Here is an 8,747-nt window from a genome sequence, read left to right as displayed (position 1 = left end):
GGGTCTTTTCCAGTGAGTCAACTCTTCACCTCAGGTGGTCAAACTACTGGAGCTTCAGTTTCAGCATCAGTCCTTCCAATGAATATTCAGGGTTGATTTCCTTTAGGATAGATTGGTTTGATCTTCTTATAGTCCAAAGGACTCTCAAGAGTATTCTCCAGTACCACAATTTGAAAGCATCAATTCTTTGGCATTCAGCTTTTTTATGGGTCCAATTCTTAGATCCATACATGATGACTGGAGAGACCATAGCTTTGAGTATGCACACCATTGTCAGCAAAGTGATGTCTCTGCTTTTCAATATGCAGTCTAGGTTTGTCATAGCTTTTCTTCCAACTAGCAAGCATCTTTTAATTATATGGCTACAGTTGCTGTCTGCAGTGATTTGGAGCCCAAATAAATGAAGTCTGTCACTGCTTCCATTTTTTCCCCTTCTTTTTGTCATGAAGTGACGGAACTGGATGCCATGATCTTAGTTTTTTGAATGTTGAGTTTAAAGCCAGCTTTTTTCACTCTCCTCTTTCACTTTCATCAAGAGGCTCTTTAGTTCTTCTTTACTTTCCACCATTAAAGTGGTATCGTCTGTATATCTGAGGTTGTTGATATTTCTCCTGGCAATCTTGATTCCAGCTTGTGATTCATCCAGCTGGGCATTTTGCATGATGTACTCTGCATATAAGTTAAATAAACAGAGCGATAGTATACACAGCTTTGTTGTAGTTTTTTTTCCAAATTTTGAACCAGACAGATGTCTGACTCTAACTGTTGTTGCTTGACCCACGTACAGGATTCTCAGGAAACAGGCAAGGTCGTCTGGTACTCCATCTCTTTAAGAATTTTCCACAGTTTGCTGTGATCCACATGGTTAAAGGTTTTAATGCAGTCAAGAAGCAGAAAAATATGTTTTTCCTGGAGCTCCCTTGCTTTCTCCATGATCCAATGAATGTTGTTGATTTGATCTCTTGTTCCTCTGCCCTTTCTAAACCCAGCTTGTACATCTGGAATTTCTCGGTTTACATATTATTGAAGCCTAGCTAGAAGGTTTTTGAGCATTATCTTGCTAACATATGAAGTGAGTGTAATTGTGTGGTAGTTTGAATATTCTTTGGCATCACCCTTCTTTGGGATTGGAATGAAAACTGACCTTTTCCAGTCCTGTGGCCACTGCTCTGAGTTTTCCAAATTTGCTGGCATATTGAGTGCAGCACTTGCACAGCATCATCTTTTAGGGTTTGAAATAGCTCAGCTGGAATTCCATCACTTCTACTAGCTTTGTTCATAGTAATGCTTCCGAAGGCCCACTTGAGTTCACATTCCAGGATGTCTGACTCTAGGTGAGTGATCACACTATTGTGGTTATCTGGGTCATTAAGATCTTTTTTGTTTAGTTCTTCTGTGTATTCTTGCCATCTCTTCTTAATCTCTTTCTGCTTCTGTTAGGTCCTTACCATTTCTATTGTTTATCATGCCCATTCTTGCATGAAATATTCCTTTGATGTCTCCAATTTTATTGAAGAGATCTCTAGTCTTTCCCATTTTATTGTTTTCCTCTTTTTTTTTTTTTTTTGCATTGTTCATATAAGGCCTTCTTATCTCTCCTTGCCACTCTCTGGAACTCTGCATTCACTTGGGTATATCTTTCCATTTCTCCCTTAACTTTCACTTCCCATCTTTCCTCAGCTATTTCTAAAGCCTCCTCCAACAATCACTGTGCATTCTTGCACTTCTTTTCCTTTGGGATAGTTTTGGTCACTGCCTTATATACAATGTTACAAACCTCCCTACACAGTTCTTCAGACACTCTTGTCTACCAGATCTAATTCCTTGAATCTATTCATTATCTCCACAATATAATCATAAGGAATTTGATTTAGGTGATATCTGAATGGCATAGTGGTTTTCCCTACTTTTGTCAATTTAAGTCTGAATTTTGCAATAAGAAGCTCATAATATGAGCCACAGTCAGCTCCAGATCTTGCTTTTGCTTACTGTACAGGGATTCACCATATTTGGCTACAAGTAACATAATCTGACTTCAGTATTGGTCATCCGGTGATGTCCATGTGGAGAGCCGTCTCTCAGGTTGTTAGAAAAGAGTGTATGCTATGACCAGCATGTTACATTGTCAAAACTCTATTAGCCTTTGCCCTGCTTCACGTTGTGCTCCAAAACCCACTCTGCCTGTTATTCTGCATATCTCCTGACTTCCTACTTTGGCAGTCCAATCCCCTATGATGAAAAGGACATCTTTTTTTGGTGTTAGTTCTAAAAGGCCTTGTAGGTCTTCATGGAACCAGTCAATTTCAGATTCTTTGGCATCAATGGTTGGGACACAGACTTATATTACTGTGATGTTGAAAGGTTTGCCTTGGAAATGAACCAAGATCATTCTGTCGTTTTTGAGGCTGCACCCAAGTACTGCATTTTGGACTCTTCTGTTGACTATGAGGGGTACTTCATTTCTTCTAAGGGATTCTTGCCCACAGTAGTAGATATAATGGTCATCTGAATTAAATTAACCTATTTACATCCATTTTATTTTACTGATTTTTAACATTGATGTTCACTCTTGCCCTCTCCTGCTTGACCATGTCCAACTTACCTTGATTCATGGACCTAACATTCCAGGTTCCTATGAAATTTTGTTCTTTACAGCATTGGATCTTACTTTTACCACCAGACACATCCATAACTGAGCACTGTTTCCATTTTGGCCCAGCCACTTCATTCTTTCTGGAGTTATTAGTAATTGCCTTCCACTCTTCCCAGTAGCATAATGGACATCTTCCAACCTGAAGTGGTGGAGGCTCATCTTTTGGTGTCCTATCTTTTTGCCTTTTCATACAATTCATGGGGTTCTTGAAGCAAGAATCCTGGAATGGAGTGTCATTTCCTCCTCCAGTGGACCATGTTTTGTCAGAACTCTTCACTATGATTCATTCATTTTGGGTGGCCTTGCAAAGCATAGCTCATAGCTTCATTGATTTACACAAGCCGCTTTGCCATGACAAGGCTGTGATCCATGAAGGGGGCATGTTTACATATATTGATATATACATATATGTGTATATGAACAGTTATAAAAGTTAATACTGTCCATGGATCTGAATAAAATCATTGTGTATGTTGGTATTTATGGTGGTGGCTCAGATGGTAAATAATCTATCTTCAGTGCTTCAATGCAGGGGACTCGGGTTCAGCCCATTTCTGAAAGATCCCCTGGAGAAGGAAATGGCAACCTATTCCAGCATTCTTGCCTGGGAAATCCCAGAGACAGAGGAGCCTGGTGGGCTACAGTGCAAGGGGTCACAAAGAGTCGGACATGACTAAGCCACTAACACTTTCACTTTTTTCATGAGCTCATATATATAAAAAATGTATGTGTACAGAAATACATGTATTCATGCATATGAGTGAGCATATATGCATGTGGGTTTAGGTACATATAGTTGAATGACAGTTTATGTTTTGTTAAATTTATACATGTCTAAATATGTAGGGGGTACTTAGTTTTTTACACATATTATTTTAGTTTATTTTCACATCACCACTGAAAGCCTATAATTATTTTCACTTTATTGATGCAGAAAATAAACATCAGGGAGAAAGAAAGATTTGTTCAGGATCACAGAAATAGCAAGAGGTAAATTTGGGATTACAACTTAAATCCCTGGTCTGATACACTATAGATTCAGTGTACCTGACACATGTGTATGTGTGTGTGTGTGTGTGTGTGATATAGTCTCCATGCATGTTGTGTGTGTGTGTGTGCATGTATACATGTGTGAAAGGGATTCCCTGCAAAGGGGTCTCTGTACACAGAGAGCCTTTGACAGTTACCTGCAGACAGGACCCCCCTACGTATCCATGTAAACAAAAGCACCCCTGCTGGTTGATCCATTTCTTTCTCTCAAAGCCCTTCCTTCACCAAGCAGTCTTCACAGGATGGTCTTCACAGGCCATCTGTGGCCCCTGGCTCTTTTAAGTGCTGCTGCTGCAACAGCAAGAGCATTAACCAGATACAGGACCAGCTACTTTGGCAAAGCCACCTAACTCCTCCAGCACATTTTAGAGACCTGAAGAGCCAGGGTTAGGAGGGCCTGGGGTGCCAAGGAATGAGCTTTTGAGACAGAGTGGCCCTGTCAGCTTGCTCTTATTCATGAAGAAAGGCGTTAAAGTGAAAAAAATAAAGTGAGTGTTAGTTCCTCAGTTGTGTCCAACTCTCTGTGACTCCATGAACAGTAGCCCACCAGGCTCCTCTGTTTATGGAGTTCTCTAGCCAAGAATACTAGAGTAGGTAGTCATACTCTTCTCCAAGGGATCTTCCTGACCCAAGGATCAAACCTGGGTATCCTAAACCTTCATGTTAAACTGTAATTCTCACCCTAAAGTGGTTACGAGGCTCCAGTTGAGTCACTAATTATAAAATGGAGACCACCATATGTCTTACCCAAAGGGAATTTCTAAGAGAAACTCCCTTAGACTACAAGGAGATCAAACCAGTTAATCCTAAAGGAAATCAACCCTGAATATTCATGGAAGGACTGATGCTGAAGCTGAAGCTCCAATACTTTGGCCACCTGATGTGAAGAGCTGACTCATTGGAAAAGACCCTGATGCTGGGAAAGATTGAAGGCAGAGAAGGGGGTGACAGAGGATGAGATGTTTGGATGACATCACCAACTCAATGAACAAGAGTTTGACTAAACTACGGGAAATAGTGATGGACAGGAAAGCCTGGTGTGCTGCAGTCCGTGGGGTCACAAAGAGTCAGACATGACTGAGTGACAACAACAATAAAAGCAGAAAGTAAGATAAGAGAAGAGAGTCTGGCATGAGGCCACACAGATGTGGTGCTCTGAAAGCCAGTGTCCTCTCCTTGTGGAGCAGATATTCTAAACTTCAGTCATTCTGCCCAACAGGCAGAAGGGTATTTTCCTATTAATCTGACTTCAATGAAACTAGTTCATTTCGTATTTGAGAATCCACCTCCATGGCGGGGTACCTGCCTCCACTCCCAGGTACTGATGAGTGGAAGGGAAAGAGATTCCCCACCCAGCAGCTGAGCCCCAGGGACAAACTAGTGAGATTCAGGCTCCCAGGAATCTGAACTGAGTGGGGTGGTGACAGTCTGGGGGGAACATTTGATTGAAGAGCCCATCCCAAGGTTATCTTGAGCAAGGCTGGGGACCCCATGCATGCTGGGGTGGAGGAAAGAAAGACAAAATGAAGCTGGAAGAAACAGAATCAAGAGACCACATGGCCTCTTGAGAGCAGGCCGTGGCCTTGATCCTCATCTTTCCAGTTCTGTGCTTGTTCCCTCTCAGACCTGACCTGGCTCCATGCCTTGCCTTGGGTTCTTAGGGTAACTGCAATTTCCTTCCAGAAAATCCTCCCTTTTGTTCAGTGATGCCTGAATCAAAAAACATGCAGTCATTTCTGAGGCACTGAGTTTTAGAACATTCTTTGCATTCTCTTCTGTGGAGACATCCAGTCTGGCAGTGTAAGCTCTGGTACCATCTATTTCACGGGCTCAGTGAATAAGAGGCTGTAGATAAACTTGAAAGGTCAAGATGCCCTCATATCACTGAGCAAGAGAAATGGCTATGAAAATTAATATACAGTTAAGGATCCCCAGTTTAAAATAGTCTTAAAATCTACCCTCATTTCTCCTGCTGCTGCTGCTGCTGCTGCTGCTGCTAAGTCACTTTAGTCGTGTCTGACTCTGTGCAACCCCATAGACGGCAGCCCACCAGGCTCCTCCGTCCCTGGGATTCTCCGGGCAAGAATACTGGAGTGGGTTGCCATTTCCTTCTCCATATTTCTCCTGAAGATGCACTAACTTCATGCTGTGTTCAAAAAAGACCTCATGCCTGCCAAGATCATGTGTGACATGTAACATATATGTGAAGGCCAATGACAGCCAGTGTCTCTCTGTTAATATGTAAATAAAATTGGCTCAAAAGTTCTGCAGTTTAATACTCCCTCCACACTTTTGTGACTTCTTGGAGCCTTTTGTGTTTATGTCACCCAATTTGTACTCTATTTGATACCGTGTCTCTTATTTCTGCCTTGGGCTGACCTTGACTCGGAACTCAGCCCCTGTCCCTTCATTTCTCACAGACACCATTTGTGCAGGCGGCTTGGTTGTGCAACCACTTTTCCTGAAGAGGCATGACAGCACGGCACAGCTAACAGCCTAAACCCAAGTGACAGACAGCTCATCTTTTTGTCTTCTCAGCAGCCTTGAAGCCTCTGCCCCACCCTACACTGTCTGCCTGACAGCCAAGTCTGCTCAACACAGATCCCCTGCTCCCTGCCCCCTCACCTTCTCTCCTGGTTCTTCCTTGCCCTGCATCTCCCCTTGCCTGGTTTCCTATTCATCTCTTCCACTTGCTCTTCCTGAAATTCCTCTATTCCTCAGTTCACTCTCCTTGTTGCACCCCAAACCCATTCCTACAATGCCCACAGGGCCTCCAAGCATGTTCTAAGAGGCCCATTAAACCTTGTTTTTAAACAAGCACAATTCTCTCCCTGAGTGGAATTCTGCTCCCAGCATCTAAAATAACATTGCTTTCCTCACTCTTGCACAGGCCATTAAAGGCAGCCTGGCCCTCCTGAAGAGTTCTGGGAGCTCTCCTTTAGAGCTCCATCCCCTGGCACTTCCCTCCGGAGAGCCTCCACGTGAACTTCTCCATGTTCTCCAGATCAAAACACAGGCCCTGCATGGCCCCATTCCTTTCCACAAGCCTTTCCCTCTGCCTGGAATAACTGACTTTTTCAGCTGTCAAATTCCCCCTCATCCTTCTAAACACAACTCAAATATCACCCTCTCTGTGACTTCTCCCCAGTTCTCTGGACCAAGAGGGAGTTAGATGCTTCTTCCTCTGAGTTCCCTCAGACATGTGTTGTCATCTGCAGAACATTACCTCCCTCCCCCTGTACATCACAGTGCCCTGTTTACCCCCGTTTCCCCCTTACAAATAGGAGAGCCTTTCATGGAGGAGCCAGGGCTCTCCCAGTCCTGTATCTCTGCGTATTTTGCAGCTGGCAGATTATTGCCTCTCTGAAAGTATGATTTAAATGGAAGTATAAATGGACAATAGGTGACATATATTTAGTGCTTACTCTCTGCCAGGCAGTGTTCTAAGCACCAAACATGGACTATCTCATTCAACTACCTGTGTGTACTTCCTCACCAGGACACTATAAATATTATGGAGTACTTTACTTACATGTGAACATCCCGAGGCTCATCCATGTTAAAGGACTTATGCAAGATAAGGGAGAAAGTAGAAAGTGCTGGAGAAAGACTTTCTAGCACTTTCTATAACACTTACTAGGTTTAAAGTGCTGGAGGTAGAAAGTGCTAGAGCTGAAATCTGAACCCACACATGGCTTGTAATAATTATGTTGGACTCAAATCTATGGCTTTTCCGGTAGTCATATACAGATGTGAGAGGTGGACCATAAAGAAGGCTGAATGCTGAAGAACTGATGCTTTCAAACTGTAGTGCTGGAAAAGATTCTTGAGAGACCCTTGGACTGCAAGGAGATCACACCAGTCAATCCTAAACGAAATCAACTCTGAATATTCACTGGAAGGACTACTGCTGAAGCTGAAGCTCCAATATTATGGCTACATGATGCAATGAGCCAACTCAATGAAAACACTCTGATGCTGGGAAAGACTGAAGGCAAAAGGAGAAGGGAGCTGCAGAGGATATGATGGTTAGATAGCATCACTGACTCAGTGGACATGAACCTGAACAAACTCCAGGAGATAGCGGAGGACAGAAGAGCCTGACATGCTATAGTCCATGAGGTCGCAAAGAGTTGGACACGACTTAGTGACTGAACAACAACTAAGAAATTAACATTTTGTTTGAGGAAGTGGAGGAGAGGGTGATGAAGGCATCCTTTATAGACCATAAATTCAGATTCATGGGACTTTCCTGGTAGTCCAACAATTAAGAATCTGCCTTGCAATGCAGAGGACATGGGTTCAACTCCTTGTTGGGGAACTATTCCCACATGAAGCAGGGCAACTAAGCCCGCATGCCACAACTAGGGTGCTGCATGCTGCAACAACTGAGTCCTTGCCCTGCAACAAAGACCCAACACGGTCAAATAAATATTTTTTTAAAAGATTCACTTAATCACTAGGGGCTGTGTTGACACTATCCTAGAACCAAAGTATACAAGGCAACTGTGCTTACTGTGGCTGGGACTGTTAAGCTCTCTAGGGTCAAGCAGCTTTGGTGGGAATTCCCGAATCACTGATCAATCTTTCAACTGGGGTTGGGATGATCTATTATAAATACTTAGGATTCCATAAAAGACAGCTGTTTTTAATTTCACTGCTGTGTAATCCAATGTGGGAGAAAGGCACACACATATGCATACAGATACACACATGCACATACACATAATAATTACATTAGATCTAGTAAGTGCTATAAACCCTGCAGGCTCCTGTGAGGCCACCAGCTATTATAGGAACTTAGGGTATGCCTTGGCCACCCATGCAAGTTACCCTAGGGCTTTGGCTATAGCCATGGAACAGAAGGTGCAACAAGGACCCAGAACTATGACCGTGGCCTTTGGGTTCTGTTGGATTGGCCAGTTTGGGAGAAAGTGGACCCTTTCCCTAACACTTTAATGTCATCTGAATTGTATTCTCATTGCCAAAAGAAGTGCCAGCCTCTTTGCGAAAATCAAACTCTAAAGGCCCCGTAAAAAGATCT

General features: G+C 43.0%; 1 long non-coding RNA gene across 1 annotated transcript; it reads left to right on the top strand.

Moving 5' to 3' along the window:
- The first annotated feature begins 1,534 nt into the window (after window positions 1–1,534).
- On the top strand, window positions 1,535–6,329 carry LOC145538478 (uncharacterized). Its single transcript, XR_014076887.1, has 2 exons — window positions 1,535–3,286; window positions 4,272–6,329. It is a non-coding gene; the product is annotated as an uncharacterized LOC145538478 (long non-coding RNA).
- Window positions 6,330–8,747: the final 2,418 nt, after the last annotated feature.

This window comes from Giraffa tippelskirchi, chromosome 2 (genome assembly GCF_054371585.1).
Source record: "Giraffa tippelskirchi isolate mGirTip1 chromosome 2, T2T-mGirTip1v1.2.pri, whole genome shotgun sequence".
Classification (NCBI taxonomy): Eukaryota; Metazoa; Chordata; class Mammalia; order Artiodactyla; family Giraffidae; genus Giraffa; species Giraffa tippelskirchi.
This window is presented reverse-complemented; position numbering and strand designations above follow the sequence as displayed.